A 20,892-nucleotide genomic window follows, 5' to 3' on the forward strand; every position below is an offset into this window, starting at 1 on the left:
GCACACTGAAGAAGAAAATTCTTAAAACCAGAATATCTTAAAACCATAGCACAAGTGATGGATCACTGCATTCTTATTGCAACTTTTCCTATTTCCAAATGTTTGACAAACATCTCTCCAGTTGAAAACTGATTTGAAACAGTTTCAAAATTAGTTTGGAGTAAACAAACCACTGAAGATGATGGGATTTATACAAAGTTTAAATATAGATAAGCTATCCTAAAATTCAACTTTAAGGAAATTGAACAAAGTTAGGTCCCACCAAGATTTGAAATCAGATTACTGGATTCAAAGTCCAAAGTGCTCACCATTACACCATGGAACCAATTGTTCGAGAGTCTTCCTCTACTCAATATTGCTGATCTTTGAAATACTGAATGTTCTCCTGTTTTAGGTACATTTGGCATTTTTGAGTTTGCTGTTGTTTTTATGTTTGGCTGGTTAGCTCAGTTGGTTAGAGCGTGGTGCTAATAACGCCAAGGTCATGTGTTCGAGCCATGTGCTTTTTCTTGTTGTCCTATAAGAAATGCCAAGAAGGGATTTTATCCAGCGGCAAAGTGCATGAAGTGTGGGATGAATGCATTGGCTACAGTTGGCAGCCCTTGAAACTTGCTAGAGAACATCATAGACACATACAAAACACAGAATTTTTAAATCCATGTTAGGAATAAACAAAAATGTCATCCTTTGGCTGATGCAGCATTTCTCTATATGGCATACATAGAAAACTTATTCTCAAATATAGCAATATGGCAAATCTAAGAAATGCTAAGGCTAATTAATCAATCAGGACATTTATTTGGTGATTGAATCTACTATGGGGGACTAAGTTTTAAGAAGAGAAGAAGAACAGACCTTTACTCTCATTAGTGCACACTGAAGAAGAAAATTCTTAAAACCAGAATATCTTAAAACCATAGCACAAGTGATGGATCACTGCATTCTTATTGTAACTTTTCCTATTTCCAAATGTTTGACAAACATCTCTCCAGTTGAAAACTGATTTGAAACAGTTTCAAAATTAGTTTGGAGTAAACAAACCACTGAAGATGATGGGATTTATACAAAGTTTAAATATAGATAAGCTACCCTAAAATTCAACTTTAAGGAAATTGAACAAAGTTAGGTCCCACCAAGATTTGAAATCAGATTACTGGATTCAAAGTCCAAAGTGCTCACCATTACACCATGGAACCCATTATTCGAGAGTCTTCCTCTACTCAATATTGCTGATCTTTGAAATACTGAATGTTCTCCTGTTTTAGGTACATATGGCATTTTTGTGTTTGCTGATGCTTTTATGTTTGGCCGGTTAGCTCAGTTGGTTAGAGCGTGGTGCTAATAACGCCAAGGTCATGTGTTCGATCCCCATACGGGCCATGTGCTTTTTCTTGTTGTCCTACAAGAAATGCCAAGAAGGGATTTTATCCAGCGGCAAAGTGCATGAAGTGTGGGATGAATGCATTGGCTACAGTTTGCAGCCCTTGAAACTTGCTAGAGAACATCATAGACACATACAAAACAGAGAATTTTTAAATCCATGTTAGGAATAAACAAAAATGTCATCCTTTGGCTGATGCAGCATTTCTCTATATGGCATACATAGAAAACTTTTTCTCAAATATAGCAATATGGCAAATCTAAGAAATGCTAAGGCAAATTAATCAATCAGGACATTTATTTGGTGATTGAATCTACTATGGGGGACTAAGTTTTAAGAAGAGAAGAAGAACAGACCTTTACTCTCATTAGTGCACACTGAAGAAGAAAATTCTTAAAACCAGAATATCTTAAAACCATAGCACAAGTGATGGATCACTGCATTCTTATTGCAACTTTTCCTATTTCCAAATGTTTGACAAACATCTCTCCAGTTGAAAACTGATTTGAAACAGTTTCAAAATTAGTTTGGAGTAAAGAAACCACTGAAGATGATGGGATTTATACAAAGTTTAAATATAGATAAGCTATCCTAAAATTCAACTTTAAGGAAATTGAACAAAGTTAGGTCCCACCAAGATTTGAAATCAGATTACTGGATTCAAAGTCCAAAGTGCTCACCATTACACCATGGAACCAATTGTTCGAGAGTCTTCCTCTACTCAATATTGCTGATCTTTGAAATACTGAATGTTCTCCTGTTTTAGGTACATTTGGCATTTTTGAGTTTGCTGTTGTTTTTATGTTTGGCTGGTTAGCTCAGTTGGTTAGAGCGTGGTGCTAATAACGCCAAGGTCATGTGTTCGAGCCATGTGCTTTTTCTTGTTGTCCTATAAGAAATGCCAAGAAGGGATTTTATCCAGCGGCAAAGTGCATGAAGTGTGGGATGAATGCATTGGCTACAGTTGGCAGCCCTTGAAACTTGCTAGAGAACATCATAGACACATACAAAACACAGAATTTTTAAATCCATGTTAGGAATAAACAAAAATGTCATCCTTTGGCTGATGCAGCATTTCTCTATATGGCATACATAGAAAACTTATTCTCAAATATAGCAATATGGCAAATCTAAGAAATGCTAAGGCTAATTAATCAATCAGGACATTTATTTGGTGATTGAATCTACTATGGGGGACTAAGTTTTAAGAAGAGAAGAAGAACAGACCTTTACTCTCATTAGTGCACACTGAAGAAGAAAATTCTTAAAACCAGAATATCTTAAAACCATAGCACAAGTGATGGATCACTGCATTCTTATTGTAACTTTTCCTATTTCCAAATGTTTGACAAACATCTCTCCAGTTGAAAACTGATTTGAAACAGTTTCAAAATTAGTTTGGAGTAAACAAACCACTGAAGATGATGGGATTTATACAAAGTTTAAATATAGATAAGCTACCCTAAAATTCAACTTTAAGGAAATTGAACAAAGTTAGGTCCCACCAAGATTTGAAATCAGATTACTGGATTCAAAGTCCAAAGTGCTCACCATTACACCATGGAACCCATTATTCGAGAGTCTTCCTCTACTCAATATTGCTGATCTTTGAAATACTGAATGTTCTCCTGTTTTAGGTACATATGGCATTTTTGTGTTTGCTGATGCTTTTATGTTTGGCCGGTTAGCTCAGTTGGTTAGAGCGTGGTGCTAATAACGCCAAGGTCATGTGTTCGATCCCCATACGGGCCATGTGCTTTTTCTTGTTGTCCTACAAGAAATGCCAAGAAGGGATTTTATCCAGCGGCAAAGTGCATGAAGTGTGGGATGAATGCATTGGCTACAGTTTGCAGCCCTTGAAACTTGCTAGAGAACATCATAGACACATACAAAACAGAGAATTTTTAAATCCATGTTAGGAATAAACAAAAATGTCATCCTTTGGCTGATGCAGCATTTCTCTATATGGCATACATAGAAAACTTTTTCTCAAATATAGCAATATGGCAAATCTAAGAAATGCTAAGGCAAATTAATCAATCAGGACATTTATTTGGTGATTGAATCTACTATGGGGGACTAAGTTTTAAGAAGAGAAGAAGAACAGACCTTTACTCTCATTAGTGCACACTGAAGAAGAAAATTCTTAAAACCAGAATATCTTAAAACCATAGCACAAGTGATGGATCACTGCATTCTTATTGCAACTTTTCCTATTTCCAAATGTTTGACAAACATCTCTCCAGTTGAAAACTGATTTGAAACAGTTTCAAAATTAGTTTGGAGTAAAGAAACCACTGAAGATGATGGGATTTATACAAAGTTTAAATATAGATAAGCTATCCTAAAATTCAACTTTAAGGAAATTGAACAAAGTTAGGTCCCACCAAGATTTGATATCAGATTACTGGATTCAAAGTCCAAAGTGCTCACCATTACACCATGGAACCCATTGTTCAAGAATCTTCCTCTACTCAATATTGCTGATCTTTGAAATACTGAATGTTCTCCTGTTTTAGGTACATTTGGCATTTATGAGTTTGCTGATGCTTTTATGTTTGGCCGGTTAGCTCAGTTGGTTAGAGCGTGGTGCTAATTACACCAAGGTCATGGGTTCGATCCCCATACGGGCCATGTGCTTTTTCTTGTTGTCCTACAAGAAATGCCAAGAAGGGATTTTATCCAGCGGCAAAGTGCATGAAGTGTGGGATGAATGCATTGGCTACAGTTGGCAGCCCTTGAAACTTGCTAGAGAACATCATAGACACATACAAAACAGAGAATTTTTAAATCCATGTTAGGAATAAACAAAAATGTCATCCTTTGGCTGATGCAGCATTTCTCTATATGGCATACATAGAAAACTTTTTCTCAAATATAGCAATATGGCAAATCTAAGAAATGCTAAGGCTAATTAATCAATCAGGACATTTATTTGGTGATTGAATCTACTATGGGGGACTAAGTTTAAGAAGAGAAGAAGAACAGACCTTTACTCTCATTAGTGCACACTGAAGAAGAAAATTCTTAAAACCAGAATATCTTAAAACCATAGCACAAGTGATGGATCACTGCATTCTTATTGCAACTTTTCCTATTTTCAAATGTTTGACAAACATCTCTCCAGTTGAAAACTGATTTGAAACAGTTTCAAAATTAGTTTGGAGTAAAGAAACCACTGAAGATGATGGGATTTATACAAAGTTTAAATATAGATAAGCTATCCTAAAATTCAACTTTAAGGAAAGTGAACAAAGTTAGGTCCCACCAAGATTTGAAATCAGATTACTGGATTCAAAGTCCAAAGTGCTTACCATTACACCATGGAACCCATTATTAGAGAGTCTTCCTCTACTCAATATTGCTGATCTTTGAAATACTGAATGTTCTCCTGTTTTAGGTACATTTGGCATTTTTGAGTTTGCTGATGCTTTTATGTTTGGCCGGTTAGCTCAGTTGGTTAGAGCGTGGTGCTAATAATGCCAAGGTCATGTGTTCGATCCACATACGGGCCATGTGCTTTTTCTTGTTGTCCTACAAGAAATGCCAAGAAGGGAGTTTATCCAGCGGCAAAGTGCATGAAGTGTGGGATGAATGCATTGGCTACAGTTAGCAGCCCTTGAATCTTGTTAGAGAACATCATAGACACATACAAAACAGAGAATTTTTAAATCCATGTTAGGAATAAACAAAAATGTCATCCTTTGGCTGATGCAGCATTTCTCTATATGGCATACATAGAAAATTTTTTCTCAAATATAGAAATATGGCAAATCTAAGAAATGCTAAGGCTAATTAATCAATCAGGACATTTATTTGGTGATTGAATCTACTATGGGGGACTAAGTTTTAAGAAGAGAAGAAGAACAGACCTTTACTCTCATTAGTGCACACTGAAGAAGAAAATTCTTAAAACCAGAATATCTTAAAACCATAGCACAAGTGATGGATCACTGCATTCTTATTGCAACTTTTCCTATTTCCAAATGTTTGACAAACATCTCTCCAGTTGAAAACTGATTTGAAACAGTTTCAAAATTAGTTTGGAGTAAAGAAACCACTGAAGATGATGGGATTTATACAAAGTTTAAATATAGATAAGCTACCCTAAAATTCAACTTTAAGGAAATTGAACAAAGTTAGGTCCCACCAAGATTTGATATCAGATTACTGGATTCAAAGTCCAAAGTGCTCACCATTACACCATGGAACCCATTGTTCAAGAATCTTCCTCTACTCAATATTGCTGATCTTTGAAATACTGAATGTTCTCCTGTTTTAGGTACATTTGGCATTTATGAGTTTGCTGATGCTTTTATGTTTGGCCGGTTAGCTCAGTTGGTTAGAGCGTGGTGCTAATTACACCAAGGTCATGGGTTCGATCCCCATACGGGCCATGTGCTTTTTCTTGTTGTCCTACAAGAAATGCCAAGAAGGGATTTTATCCAGCGGCAAAGTGCATGAAGTGTGGGATGAATGCATTGGCTACAGTTGGCAGCCCTTGAAACTTGCTAGAGAACATCATAGACACATACAAAACAGAGAATTTTTAAATCCATGTTAGGAATAAACAAAAATGTCATCCTTTGGCTGATGCAGCATTTCTCTATATGGCATACATAGAAAACTTTTTCTCAAATATAGCAATATGGCAAATCTAAGAAATGCTAAGGCTAATTAATCAATCAGGACATTTATTTGGTGATTGAATCTACTATGGGGGACTAAGTTTAAGAAGAGAAGAAGAACAGACCTTTACTCTCATTAGTGCACACTGAAGAAGAAAATTCTTAAAACCAGAATATCTTAAAACCATAGCACAAGTGATGGATCACTGCATTCTTATTGCAACTTTTCCTATTTTCAAATGTTTGACAAACATCTCTCCAGTTGAAAACTGATTTGAAACAGTTTCAAAATTAGTTTGGAGTAAAGAAACCACTGAAGATGATGGGATTTATACAAAGTTTAAATATAGATAAGCTATCCTAAAATTCAACTTTAAGGAAAGTGAACAAAGTTAGGTCCCACCAAGATTTGAAATCAGATTACTGGATTCAAAGTCCAAAGTGCTTACCATTACACCATGGAACCCATTATTAGAGAGTCTTCCTCTACTCAATATTGCTGATCTTTGAAATACTGAATGTTCTCCTGTTTTAGGTACATTTGGCATTTTTGAGTTTGCTGATGCTTTTATGTTTGGCCGGTTAGCTCAGTTGGTTAGAGCGTGGTGCTAATAACGCCAAGGTCCCCATACGGGCCATGTGCTTTTTCTTGTTGTCCTACAAGAAATGCCAAGAAGGGATTTTATCCAGCGGCAAAGTGCATGAAGTGTGGGATGAATGCATTGGCTACAGTTAGCAGCCCTTGAAACTTGTTAGAGAACATCATAGACACATACAAAACAGAGAATTTTAAATCCATGTTAGGAATAAACAAAAATGTCATCCTTTGGCTGATGCAGCATTTCTCTATATGGCATACATAGAAAACTTTTTCTCAAATATAGCAATATGGCAAATCTAAGAAATGCTAAGGCAAATTAATCAATCAGGACATTTATTTGGTGATTGAATCTACTATGGGGGACTAAGTTTTAAGAAGAGAAGAAGAACAGACCTTTACTCTCATTAGTGCACACTGAAGAAGAAAATTCTTAAAACCAGAATATCTTAAAACCATAGAACAAGTGATGGATCACTGCATTCTTATTGCAACTTTTCCTATTTCCAAATGTTTGACAAACATCTCTCCAGTTGAAAACTGATTTGAAACAGCTTCAAAATTAGTTTGGAGTAAAAAAAACACTGAAGATGATGGGATTTATACAAAGTTTAAATATAGATAAGCTATCCTAAAATTCAACTTTAAGGAAATTGAACAAAGTTAGGTCCCACCAAGATTTGAAATCAGATTACTGGATTCAAAGTCCAAAGTGCTCACCATTACACCATGGAACCCATTGTTCGAGAGTCTTCCTCTACTCAATATTGCTGATCTTTGAAATACTGAATGTTCTCCTGTTTTAGGTACATTTGGCATTTATGAGTTTTCTGATGCTTTTATGATTGGCCGGTTTGCTCAGTTGGTTAGAGCGTGGTGCTAATAATGCCAAGGTCATGTGTTCTATCCCCATACGGGCCATGTGCTTTTTCTTGTTGTCCTACAAGAAATGCCAAGAAGGGATTTTATCCAGCGGCAAAGTGCATGAAGTGTGGGATGAATGCATTGGCTACAGTTAGCAGCCCTTGAAACTTGCTAGAGAACATCATAGACACATACAAAACAGAGAATTTTTAAATCCATGTTAGGAATAAACAAAAATGTCATCCTTTGGCTGATGCAGCATTTCTCTATATGGCATACATAGAAAACTTTTTCTCAAATATAGCAATATGGCAAATCTAAGAAATGCTAAGGCAAATTAATCAATCAGGACATTTATTTGGTGATTGAATCTACTATGGGGGACTAAGTTTTAAGAAGAGAAGAAGAACAGACCTTAACTCTCATTAGTGCACACTGAAGAAGAAAATTCTTAAAACCAGAATATCTTAAAACCATAGCACAAGTGATGGATCACTGCATTCTTATTGCAACTTTTCCTATTTCCAAATGTTTGACAAACATCTCTCCAGTTGAAAACTGATTTGAAACAGCTTCAAAATTAGTTTGGAGTAAAAAAACCACTGAAGATGATGGGATTTATACAAAGTTTAAATATAGATAAGCTATCCTAAAATTCAACTTTAAGGAAATTGAACAAAGTTAGGTCCCACCAAGATTTGAAATCAGATTACTGGATTCAAAGTCCAAAGTGCTCACCATTACACCATGGAACCCATTATTAGAGAATCTTCCTCTACTCAATATTGCTGATCTTTGAAATACTGAATGTTCTCCTGTTTTAGGTACATTTGGCATTTTTGTGTTTGCTGATGCTTTTATGTTTGGCCGGTTAGCTCAGTTGGTTAGAGCGTGGTGCTAATAACGCCAAGGTCCCCATACGGGCCATGTGCTTTTTCTTGTTGTCCTACAAGAAATGCCAAGAAGGGATTTTATCCAGCGGAAAAGTGCATGAAGTGTGGGATGAATGCATTGGCTACAGTTAGCAGGCCTTGAAACTTGCTAGAGAACATCATAGACACATACAAAACAGAGAATTTTTAAATCCATGTTAGGAATAAACAAAAATGTCATCCTTTGGCTGATGCAGCATTTCTCTATATGGCATACATAGAAAACTTTTTCTCAAATATAGCAATATGGCAAATCTAAGAAATGCTAAGGCAAATTAATCAATCAGGACATTTATTTGGTGATTGAATCTACTATGGGGGACTAAGTTTTAAGAAGAGAAGAAGAACAGACCTTTACTCTCATTAGTGCACACTGAAGAAGAAAATTCTTAAAACCAGATTATCTTAAAACCACAGCACAAGTGAAGGATCACTGCATTCTTATTGCAACTTTTCCTATTTCCAAATGTCTGACAAACATCTCTCCAGTTGAAAACTGATTTGAAACAGCTTCAAAATTAGTTTGGAGTAAAAAAACCACTGAAGATGATGGGATTTATACAAAGTTTAAATATAGATAAGCTATCCTAAAATTCAACTTCAAGGAAATTGAACAAAGTTAGGTCCCACCAAGAATTGAAATCAGATTACTGGATTCAAAGTCCAAAGTGCTCACCATTACACCATGGAACCCATTATTAGAGAGTCTTCCTCTACTCAATATTGCTGATCTTTGAAATACTGAATGTTCTCCTGTTTTAGGTACATTTGGCATTTTTGTGTTTGCTGATGCTTTTATGTTTGGCTGGTTAGCTCAGTTGGTTAGAGCGTGGTGCTAAGAACGCCAAGGTCATGTGTTCGATCCCCATACGGGCCATGTGATTTTTATTGTTGTCCTACAAGAAATGCCAAGAAGGGATTTTATCCAGCGGAAAAGTGCATGAAGTGTGGGATGAATGCATTGGCTACAGCTAGCAGCCCTTGAAACTTGCTAGAGAACATCATAGACACATACAAAACTGAGAATTTTTAAATTTAGGATAAGCTATCCTAAAATTCAACTTTAAGGAAATTGAACAAAGTTAGGTCCCACCAAGAATTGAAATCACATTACTGGATTCAAAGTCCAAAGAGCTCACCATTTCACCATGGAACCCATTATTAGAGATTCTTCCTCTACTCAATATTGCTGATCTTTGAAATACTGAATGTTCTCCTGTTTTAGGTACATTTGGCATTTATGAGTTTGCTGATGCTTTTATGTTTGGCCGGTTAGCTCAGTTGGTTTGAGCGGGTTGTTAATTACGCCAAGGTCATGGGTTTGATCCCCATACGGGCCATGTGCTTTTTCTTGTTGTCCTACAAGAAATGCCAAGAAGGGATTTTATCCAGTGGCAAAGTGCATGAAGTGTGGGATGAATGCATTGGCTACAGTTAGCAGCCCTTGAAACTTGATAGAGAACATCATAGACACATACAAAACAGAGAATTTTTAAATCCATGTTAGGAATAAACAAAAATGTCATCCTTTGGCTGATGCAGCATTTCTCTATATGGCATACATAGAAAACTTTTTGTCAAATATAGCAATATGGCAAATCTAAGAAATGCTAAGGCAAATTAATCAATCAGGACATTTATTTGGTGATTGAATCTACTATGGGGGACTAAGTTTTAAGAAGAGAAGAAGAACAGACCTTTACTCTCATTAGTGCACACTGAAGAAGAAAATTCTTAAAACCAGAATATCTTAAAACCATAGCACAAGTGATGGATCACTGCATTCTTATTGCAACTTTTCCTATTTCCAAATGTTTGACAAACATCTCTCCAGTTGAAAACTGATTTGAAACAGCTTCAAAATTAGTTTGGAGTAAAAAAACCACTGAAGATGATGGGATTTATACAAAGTTTAAATATAGATAAGCTATCCTAAAATTCAACTTTAAGGAAATTGAACAAAGTTAGGTCCCACCAAGATTTGAAATCAGATTACTGGATTCAAAGTCCAAAGTGCTCACCATTACACCATGGAACCCATTATTAGAGAGTCTTCCTCTACTCAATATTGCTGATCTTTGAAATACTGAATGTTCTCCTGTTTTAGGTACATTTGGCATTTTTGTGTTTGCTGATGCTTTTATGTTTGGCCGGTTAGCTCAGTTGGTTAGAGCGTGGTGCTAATAATGCCAAGGTCCCCATACGGGCCATGTGCTTTTTCTTGTTGTCCTACAAGAAATGCCAAGAAGGGATTTTATCCAGCGGCAAAGTGCATGAAGTGTGGGATGAATGCATTGGCTACAGTTAGCAGCCCTTGAAACTTGTTAGAGAACATCATAGACACATACAAAACAGAGAATTTTTAAATCCATGTTAGGAATAAACAAAAATGTCATCCTTTGGCTGATGCAGCATTTCTCTATATGGCATACATAGAAAACTTTTTCTCAAATATAGCAATATGGCAAATCTAAGAAATGCTAAGGCAAATTAATCAATCAGGACATTTATTTGGTGATTGAATCTACTATGGGGGACTAAGTTTTAAGAAGAGAAGAAGAACAGACCTTTACTCTCATTAGTGCACACTGAAGAAGAAAATTCTTAAAACCAGAATATCTTAAAACCATAGCACAAGTGATGGATCACTGCATTCTTATTGCAACTTTTCCTATTTCCAAATGTTTGACAAACATCTCTCCAGTTGAAAACTGATTTGAAACAGCTTCAAAATTAGTTTGGAGTAAAAAAACCACTGAAGATGATGGGATTTATACAAAGTTTAAATATAGATAAGCTATCCTAAAATTCAACTTTAAGGAAATTGAACAAAGTTAGGTCTCACCAAGATTTGAAATCAGATTACTGGATTCAAAGTCCAAAGTGCTCACCATTACACCATGGAACCCATTATTAGAGAGTCTTCCTCTACTCAATATTGCTGATCTTTGAAATACTGAATGTTCTCCTGTTTTAGGTACATTTGGCATTTTTGTGTTTGCTGATGCTTTTATGTTGGTTAGAGCGTGGTGCTAATAACGCCAAGGTCATGTGTTCGATCCCCATACGGGCCATGTGATTTTTATTGTTGTCCTACAAGAAATGCCAAGAAGGGATTTTATCCAGCGGAAAAGTGCATGAAGTGTGGGATGAATGCATTGGCTACAGCTAGCAGCCCTTGAAACTTGCTAGAGAACATCATAGACACATACAAAACAGAGAATTTTTAAATTTAGGATAAGCTATCCTAAAATTCAACTTTATTGAAATTGAACAAAGTTAGGTCCCACCAAGAATTGAAATCAGATTACTGGATTCAAAGTCCAAAGAGCTCACCATTACACCATGGAACCCATTATTAGAGAGTCTTCCTCTACTCAATATTGCTGATCTTTGAAATACTGAATGTTCTCCTGTTTTAGGTACATTTGGCATTTTTGTGTTTGCTGATGCTTTTATGTTTGGCCGGTTAGCTCAGTTGGTTAGAGCGTGGTGCTAATAACATCAAGGTCATGTGTTCGATCCCCATACGGGCCATGTGATTTTTCTTGTTGTCCTACAAGAAATGCCAAGAAGGGATTTTATCCAGCGGCAAAGTGCATGAAGTGTGGGATGAATGCATTGGCTACAGTTAGCAGCCCTTGAAACTTGCTAGAGAACATCATAGACACATACAAAACAGAGAATTTTTAAATCCATGTTAGGAATAAACAAAAATGTCATCCTTTGGCTGATGCAGCATTTCTCTATATGGCATACATAGAAAACTTTTTCTCAAATATAGCAATATGGCAAATCTAAGAAATGCTAAGGCAAATTAATCAATCAGGACATTTATTTGGTGATTGAATCTACTATGGGGGACTAAGTTTTAAGAAGAGAAGAAGAACAGACCTTTACTCTCATTAGTGCACACTGAAGAAGAAAATTCTTAAAACCAGAATATCTTAAAACCATAGCACAAGTGATGGATCACTGCATTCTTATTGCAACTTTCCTATTTCCAAATGTTTGACAAACATCTCTCCAGTTGAAAACTGATTTGAAACAGCTTCAAAATTAGTTTGGAGTAAAAAAACCACTGAAGATGATGGGATTTATACAAAGTTTAAATATAGATAAGCTATCCTAAAATTCAACTTTAAGGAAATTGAACAAAGTTAGGTCCCACCAAGAATTGAAATCACATTACTGGATTCAAAGTCCAAAGAGCTCACCATTACACCATGGAACCCATTATTAGAGAGTCTTCCTCTACTCAATATTGCTGATCTTTGAAATACTGAATGTTCTCCTGTTTTAGGTACATTTGGCATTTTTGTGTTTGCTGATGCTTTTATGTTTGGCCGGTTAGCTCAGTTGGTTAGAGCGTGGTGCTAATAACACCAAGGTCATGTGTTCGATCCCCATACGGGCCATGTGATTTTTCTTGTTGTCCTACAAGAAATGCCAAGAAGGGATTTTATCCAGCGGCAAAGTGCATGAAGTGTGGGATGAATGCATTGGCTACAGTTAGCAGCCCTTGAAACTTGCTAGAGAACATCATAGACACATACAAAACAGAGAATTTTTAAATCCATGTTAGGAATAAACAAAAATGTCATCCTTTGGCTGATGCAGCATTTCTCTATATGGCATACATAGAAAACTTTTTCTCAAATATAGCAATATGGCAAATCTAAGAAATGCTAAGGCAAATTAATCAATCAGGACATTTATTTGGTGATTGAATCTACTATGGGGGACTAAGTTTTAAGAAGAGAAGAAGAACAGACCTTTACTCTCATTAGTGCACACTGAAGAAGAAAATTCTTAAAACCAGAATATCTTAAAACCATAGCACAAGTGATGGATCACTGCATTCTTATTGCAACTTTTCCTATTTCCAAATGTTTGACAAACATCTCTCCAGTTGAAAACTGATTTGAAACAGCTTCAAAATTAGTTTGGAGTAAAAAAAAACACTGAAGATGATGGGATTTATACAAAGTTTAAATATAGATAAGCTATCCTAAAATTCAACTTTAAGGAAATTGAACAAAGTTAGGTCCCACCAAGATTTGAAATCAGATTACTGGATTCAAAGTCCAAAGTGCTCACCATTACACCATGGAACCCATTATTAGAGAGTCTTCCTCTACTCAATATTGCTGATCTTTGAAATACTGAATGTTCTCCTGTTTTATGTACATTTGGCATTTTTGTGTTTGCTGATGCTTTTATGTTTGGCTGGTTAGCTCAGTTGGTTAGAGCGTGGTGCTAAGAACGCCAAGGTCATGTGTTCGATCCCCATACGGGCCATGTGATTTTTATAGTTGTCCTACAAGAAATGCCAAGAAGGGATTTTATCCAGCGGAAAAGTGCATGAAGTGTGGGATGAATGCATTGGCTACAGCTAGCAGCCCTTGAAACTTGCTAGAGAACATCATAGACACATACAAAACAGAGAATTTTTAAATTTAGGATAAGTTATCCTAAAATTCAACTTTAAGGAAATTGAACAAAGTTAGGTCCCACCAAGAATTGAAATCACATTACTGGATTCAAAGTCCAAAGAGCTCACCATTACACCATGGAACCCATTATTAGAGAGTCTTCCTCTACTCAATATTGCTGATCTTTGAAATACTGAATGTTCTCCTGTTTTAGGTACATTTGGCATTTTTGTGTTTGCTGATGCTTTTATGTTTGGCCGTTTAGCTCAGTTGGTTAGAGCGTGGTGCTAATAACACCAAGGTCATGTGTTCGATCCCCATCTTGGCGATATTGTCCTACAAGAAATGCCAAGAAGGGATTTTATCCAGCTGCAAAGTGCATGAAGTGTGGGATGAATGCATTGGCTACAGTTAGCAGCCCTTGAAACTTGCTAGAGAACATCATAGACACATACAAAACAGAGATTTTTTAAATCCATGTTAGGAATAAACAATAATGTCATCCTTTGGCTGATGCAGCATTTCTCTATATGGCATACATAGAAAACTTTTTCTCAAATATAGCAATATGGCAAATCTAAGAAATATTAAGGCAAATTAATCAATCAGGACATTTATTTGGTGATTGAATCTACTATGGGGGACTAAGTTTTAAGAAGAGAAGAAGAACAGACCTTTACTCTCATTAGTGCACACTGAAGAAGAAAATTCTTAAAACCAGAATATCTTAAAACCATAGCACAAGTGATGGATCACTGCATTCTTATTGCAACTTTTCCTATTTCCAAATGTTTGACAAACATCTCTCCAGTTGAAAACTGATTTGAAACAGCTTCAAAATTAGTTTGGAGTAAAAAAACCACTGAAGATGATGGGATTTATACAAAGATTAAATATAGATAAGCTATCCTAAAATTCAACTTTAAGGAAATTGAACAAAGTTAGGTCCCACCAAGATTTGAAATCAGATTACTGGATTCAAAGTCCAAAGTGCTCACCATTACACCATGGAACCCATTATTAGAGAGTCTTCCTCTACTCAATATTGCTGATCTTTGAAATACTGAATGTTCTCCTGTTTTAGGTACATTTGGCATTTTTGTGTTTGCTGATGCTTTTATGTTTGGCCGGTTAGCTCAGTTGGTTAGAGCGTGGTGCTAATAACGCCTAGGTCCCCATACTGGCCATGTGCTTTTTCTTGTTGTGCTACAAGAAATGCCAAGAAGGGATTTTATCCAGCGGCAAAGTGCATGAAGTGTGGGATGAATGCATTGGCTACAGTTAGCAGCCCTTGAAACTTGCTAGAGAACATCATAGACACATACAAAACAGAGAATTTTTAAATCCATGTTAGGAATAAACAAAAATGTCATCCTTTGGCTGATGCAGCATTTCTCTATATGGCATACATAGAAAACTTTTTCTCAAATATAGCAATATGGCAAATCTAAGAAATGCTAAGGCAAATTAATCAATCAGGACATTTATTTGGTGATTGAATCTACTATGGGGGACTAAGTTTTAAGACGAGAAGAAGAACAGACCTTTACTCTCATTAGTGCACACTGAAGAAGAAAATTCTTAAAACCAGAATATCTTAAAACCATAGCACAAGTGATGGATCACTGCATTCTTATTGCAACTTTTCCTATTTCCAAATGTTTGACAAACTTCTCTCCAGTTGAAAACTGATTTGAAACAGTTTCAAAATTAGTTTGGAGTGAAGAAACCACTGAAGATGATGGGATTTATACAAAGTTTAAATATAGATAAGCTATCCTAAAATTCAACTTTAAGGAAATTGAACAAAGTTAGGTCCCACCAAGATTTGAAATCAGATTACTGGATTCAAAGTCCAAAGTGCTCACCATTACACCATGGAACCCATTATTAGAGAATCTTCCTCTACTCAATATTGCTGATCTTTGAAATACTGAATGTTCTCCTGTTTTAGGTACATTTGGCATTTTTGTGTTTGCTGATGCTTTTATGTTTGGCCGGTTAGCTCAGTTGGTTAGAGCGTGGTGCTAATAACGCCAAGGTCCCCATACGGGCCATGTGCTTTTTCTTGTTGTCCTACAAGAAATGCCAAGAAGGGATTTTATCCAGCGGAAAAGTGCATGAAGTGTGGGATGAATGCATTGGCTACAGTTAGCAGCCCTTGAAACTTGCTAGAGAACATCATAGACACATACAAAACAGAGAATTTTTAAATCCATGTTAGGAATAAACAAAAATGTCATCCTTTGGCTGATGCAGCATTTCTCTATATGGCATACAGAGAAAACTTTTTCTCAAATATAGCAATATGGCAAATCTAAGAAATGCTAAGTCAAATTAATCAATCAGGACATTTATTTGGTGATTGAATCTACTATGGGGGACTAAGTTTTAAGAAGAGAAGAAGAACAGACCTTTACTCTCATTACTGCACACTGAAGAAGAAAATTCTTAAAACCAGAATATCTTAAAACCATAGCACAAGTGATGGATCACTGCATTCTTATTGCAACTTTTCCTATTTCCAAATGTTTGACAAACATCTCTCCAGTTGAAAACTGATTTGAAACAGCTTCAAAATTAGTTTGGAGTAAAAAAAAACACTGAAGATGATGGGATTTATACAAAGTTTAAATATAGATAAGCTATCCTAAAATTCAACTTTAAGGAAATTGAACAAAGTTAGGTCCCACCAAGATTTGAAATCAGATTACTGGATTCAAAGTCCAAAGTGCTCACCATTACACCATGGAACCCATTATTAGAGAGTCTTCCTCTACTCAATATTGCTGATCTTTGAAATACTGAATGTTCTCCTGTTTTATGTACATTTGGCATTTTTGTGTTTGCTGATGCTTTTATGTTTGGCTGGTTAGCTCAGTTGGTTAGAGCGTGGTGCTAAGAACGCCAAGGTCATGTGTTCGATCCCCATACGGGCCATGTGATTTTTATAGTTGTCCTACAAGAAATGCCAAGAAGGGATTTTATCCAGCGGAAAAGTGCATGAAGTGTGGGATGAATGCATTGGCTACAGCTAGCAGCCCTTGAAACTTGCTAGAGAACATCATAGACACATACAAAACAGAGAATTTTTAAATTTAGGATAAGTTATCCTAAAATTCAACTTTAAGGAAATTGAACAAAGTTAGGTCCCACCAAGAATTGAAATCACATTACTGGATTCAAAGTCCAAAGAGCTCACCATTACACCATGGAACCCATTATTAGAGAGTCTTCCTCTACTCAATATTGCTGATCTTTGAAATACTGAATGTTCTCCTGTTTTAGGTACATTTGGCATTTTTGTGTTTGCTGATGCTTTTATGTTTGGCCGTTTAGCTCAGTTGGTTAGAGCGTGGTGCTAATAACACCAAGGTCATGTGTTCGATCCCCATCTTGGCGATATTGTCCTACAAGAAATGCCAAGAAGGGATTTTATCCAGCTGCAAAGTGCATGAAGTGTGGGATGAATGCATTGGCTACAGTTAGCAGCCCTTGAAACTTGCTAGAGAACATCATAGACACATACAAAACAGAGATTTTTTAAATCCATGTTAGGAATAAACAAAAATGTCATCCTTTGGCTGATGCAGCATTTCTCTATATGGCATACATAGAAAACTTTTTCTCAAATATAGCAATATGGCAAATCTAAGAAATATTAAGGCAAATTAATCAATCAGGACATTTATTTGGTGATTGAATCTACTATGGGGGACTAAGTTTTAAGAAGAGAAGAAGAACAGACCTTTACTCTCATTAGTGCACACTGAAGAAGAAAATTCTTAAAACCAGAATATCTTAAAACCATAGCACAAGTGATGGATCACTGCATTCTTATTGCAACTTTTCCTATTTCCAAATGTTTGACAAACATCTCTCCAGTTGAAAACTGATTTGAAACAGCTTCAAAATTAGTTTGGAGTAAAAAAACCACTGAAGATGATGGGATTTATACAAAGTTTAAATATAGATAAGCTATCCTAAAATTCAACTTTAAGGAAATTGAACAAAGTTAGGTCCCACCAAGATTTGAAATCAGATTACTGGATTCAAAGTCCAAAGTGCTCACCATTACACCATGGAACCCATTATTAGAGAGTCTTCCTCTACTCAATATTGCTGATCTTTGAAATACTGAATGTTCTCCTGTTTTAGGTACATTTGGCATTTTTGTGTTTGCTGATGCTTTTATGTTTGGCCGGTTAGCTCAGTTGGTTAGAGCGTGGTGCTAATAACGCCTAGGTCCCCATACTGGCCATGTGCTTTTTCTTGTTGTGCTACAAGAAATGCCAAGAAGGGATTTTATCCAGCGGCAAAGTGCATGAAGTGTGGGATGAATGCATTGGCTACAGTTAGCAGCCCTTGAAACTTGCTAGAGAACATCATAGACACATACAAAACAGAGAATTTTTAAATCCATGTTAGGAATAAACAAAAATGTCATCCTTTGGCTGATGCAGCATTTCTCTATATGGCATACATAGAAAACTTTTTCTCAAATATAGCAATATGGCAAATCTAAGAAATGCTAAGGCAAATTAATCAATCAGGACATTTATTTGGTGATTGAATCTACTATGGGGGACTAAGTTTTAAGACGAGAAGAAGAACAGACCTTTACTCTCATTAGTGCACACTGAAGAAGAAAATTCTTAAAACCAGAATATCTTAAAACCATAGCACAAGTGATGGATCACTGCATTCTTATTGCAACTTTTCCTATTTCCAAATGTTTGACAAACTTCTCTCCAGTTGAAAACTGATTTGAAACAGTTTCAAAATTAGTTTGGAGTGAAGAAACCACTGAAGATGATGGGATTTATACAAAGTTTAAATATAGATAAGCTATCCTAAAATTCAACTTTAAGGAAATTGAACAAAGTTAGGTCCCACCAAGATTTGAAATCAGATTACTGGATTCAAAGTCCAAAGTGCTCACCATTACACCATGGAACCCATTATTAGAGAATCTTCCTCTACTCAATATTGCTGATCTTTGAAATACTGAATGTTCTCCTGTTTTAGGTACATTTGGCATTTTTGTGTTTGCTGATGCTTTTATGTTTGGCCGGTTAGCTCAGTTGGTTAGAGCGTGGTGCTAATAACGCCAAGGTCCCCATACGGGCCATGTGCTTTTTCTTGTTGTCCTACAAGAAATGCCAAGAAGGGATTTTATCCAGCGGAAAAGTGCATGAAGTGTGGGATGAATGCATTGGCTACAGTTAGCAGCCCTTGAAACTTGCTAGAGAACATCATAGACACATACAAAACAGAGAATTTTTAAATCCATGTTAGGAATAAACAAAAATGTCATCCTTTGGCTGATGCAGCATTTCTCTATATGGCATACAGAGAAAACTTTTTCTCAAATATAGCAATATGGCAAATCTAAGAAATGCTAAGTCAAATTAATCAATCAGGACATTTATTTGGTGATTGAATCTACTATGGGGGACTAAGTTTTAAGAAGAGAAGAAGAACAGACCTTTACTCTCATTAGTGCACACTGAAGAAGAAAATTCTTAAAACCAGAATATCTTAAAACCATAGCACAAGTGATGGATCACTGCATTCTTATTGCAACTTTTCCTATTTCCAAATGTTTGACAAACATCTCTCCAGTTGAAAACTGATTTGAAACAGCTTCAAAATTAGTTTGGAGTAAAAAAACCACTGAAGATGATGGGATTTATACAAAGTTTAAATATAGATAAGCTATCCTAAAATTCAACTTTAAGGAAATTGAACAAAGTTAGGTCCCACCAAAAATTGAAATCAGATTACTGGATTCAAAGTCCAAAGTGCTCACCATTACACCATGGAACCCATTATTAGAGAGTCTTCCTCTACTCAATATTGCTGATCTTTGAAATACTGAATGTTCTCCTCTTTTAGGCACATTTGGCATTTTTGTGTTTGCTGATGCTTTTATGTTTGGCCGGTTAGCTCAGTTGGTTAGAGCGTGGTGCTAATAACGCCAAGGTCATGTGTTCGATCCACATATGGGCCATGTGCTTTTTCTTGTTGTCCTACAAGAAATGCAAAGAAGGGATTTTATCCAGCGACAAAGTGCATGAAGTGTGGGATGAATGCATTGGCTACAGTTAGCAGGCCTTGAAACTTGCTAGAGAACATCATAGACACATACAAAACAGAGAATTTTTAAATCCATGTTAGGAATAAACAAAAATGTCATCCTTTGGCTGATGCAGCATTTCTCTATATGGCATACATAGAAAACTTTTTCTCAAATATAGCAATATGGCAAATCTAAGAAATGCTAAGGCAAATTAATCAATCAGGACATTTATTTGGTGATTGAATCTACTATGGGGGACTAAGTTTTAAGAAGAGAAGAAGAACAGACCTTTACTCTCATTAGTGCACACTGAAGAAGAAAATTCTTAAAACCAGATTATCTTAAAACCACAGCACAAGTGAAGGATCACTGCATTCTTATTGCAACTTTTCCTATTTCCAAATGTCTGACAAACATCTCTCCAGTTGAAAACTGATTTGAAACAGCTTCAAAATTAGTTTGGAGTAAAAAAACCACTGAAGATGATGGGATTTATACAAAGTTTAAATATAGATAAGCTATCCTAAAATTCAACTTCAAGGAAATTGAACAAAGTTAGGTCCCACCAAGAATTGAAATCAGATTACTGGATTCAAAGTCCAAAGTGCTCACCATTACACCATGGAACCCATTATTAGAGAGTCTTCCTCTACTCAATATTGCTGATCTTTGAAATACTGAATGTTCTCCTGTTTTAGGTACATTTGGCATTTTTGTGTTTGCTGATGCTTTTATGTTTGGCTGGTTAGCTCAGTTGGTTAGAGCGTGGTGCTAAGAACGCCAAGGTCATGTGTTCGATCCCCATACGGGCCATGTGATTTTTATTGTTGTCCTACAAGAAATGCCAAGAAGGGATTTTATCCAGCGGAAAAGTGCATGAAGTGTGGGATGAATGCATTGGCTACAGCTAGCAGCCCTTGAAACTTGCTAGAGAACATCATAGACACATACAAAACTGAGAATTTTTAAATT

General features: G+C 36.1%; 10 non-coding genes across 10 annotated transcripts; all 10 read left to right on the forward strand.

The window, feature by feature from the left end:
- Window positions 1-1,306: 1,306 nt before the first annotated feature.
- On the forward strand, window positions 1,307-1,380 carry TRNAI-AAU (transfer RNA isoleucine (anticodon AAU)). The gene has a single exon. It is a non-coding gene; the product is annotated as a tRNA-Ile (tRNA).
- Window positions 1,381-3,059: 1,679 nt separating this feature from the next.
- TRNAI-AAU (transfer RNA isoleucine (anticodon AAU)) lies at window positions 3,060-3,133 on the forward strand. The gene has a single exon. It is a non-coding gene; the product is annotated as a tRNA-Ile (tRNA).
- An 808-nt stretch (window positions 3,134-3,941) lies between these two features.
- TRNAI-AAU (transfer RNA isoleucine (anticodon AAU)) lies at window positions 3,942-4,015 on the forward strand. The gene has a single exon. It is a non-coding gene; the product is annotated as a tRNA-Ile (tRNA).
- Window positions 4,016-4,822: 807 nt separating this feature from the next.
- TRNAI-AAU (transfer RNA isoleucine (anticodon AAU)) lies at window positions 4,823-4,896 on the forward strand. Its single transcript has one exon. It is a non-coding gene; the product is annotated as a tRNA-Ile (tRNA).
- An 808-nt stretch (window positions 4,897-5,704) lies between these two features.
- Window positions 5,705-5,778, forward strand: TRNAI-AAU (transfer RNA isoleucine (anticodon AAU)). The gene has a single exon. It is a non-coding gene; the product is annotated as a tRNA-Ile (tRNA).
- A 3,428-nt stretch (window positions 5,779-9,206) lies between these two features.
- TRNAL-AAG (transfer RNA leucine (anticodon AAG)) lies at window positions 9,207-9,280 on the forward strand. Its single transcript has one exon. It is a non-coding gene; the product is annotated as a tRNA-Leu (tRNA).
- Window positions 9,281-13,630: 4,350 nt separating this feature from the next.
- TRNAL-AAG (transfer RNA leucine (anticodon AAG)) lies at window positions 13,631-13,704 on the forward strand. Its single transcript has one exon. It is a non-coding gene; the product is annotated as a tRNA-Leu (tRNA).
- A 3,000-nt stretch (window positions 13,705-16,704) lies between these two features.
- TRNAL-AAG (transfer RNA leucine (anticodon AAG)) lies at window positions 16,705-16,778 on the forward strand. The gene has a single exon. It is a non-coding gene; the product is annotated as a tRNA-Leu (tRNA).
- A 2,999-nt stretch (window positions 16,779-19,777) lies between these two features.
- On the forward strand, window positions 19,778-19,851 carry TRNAI-AAU (transfer RNA isoleucine (anticodon AAU)). Its single transcript has one exon. It is a non-coding gene; the product is annotated as a tRNA-Ile (tRNA).
- Window positions 19,852-20,659: 808 nt separating this feature from the next.
- On the forward strand, window positions 20,660-20,733 carry TRNAL-AAG (transfer RNA leucine (anticodon AAG)). Its single transcript has one exon. It is a non-coding gene; the product is annotated as a tRNA-Leu (tRNA).
- The last annotated feature ends 159 nt before the right edge of the window (window positions 20,734-20,892 follow it).

This window comes from Taudactylus pleione, unplaced genomic scaffold (genome assembly GCF_031769625.1).
Source record: "Taudactylus pleione unplaced genomic scaffold, aTauple2 ptg000085l, whole genome shotgun sequence".
Lineage (NCBI taxonomy): Eukaryota > Metazoa > Chordata > Amphibia > Anura > Myobatrachidae > Taudactylus > Taudactylus pleione.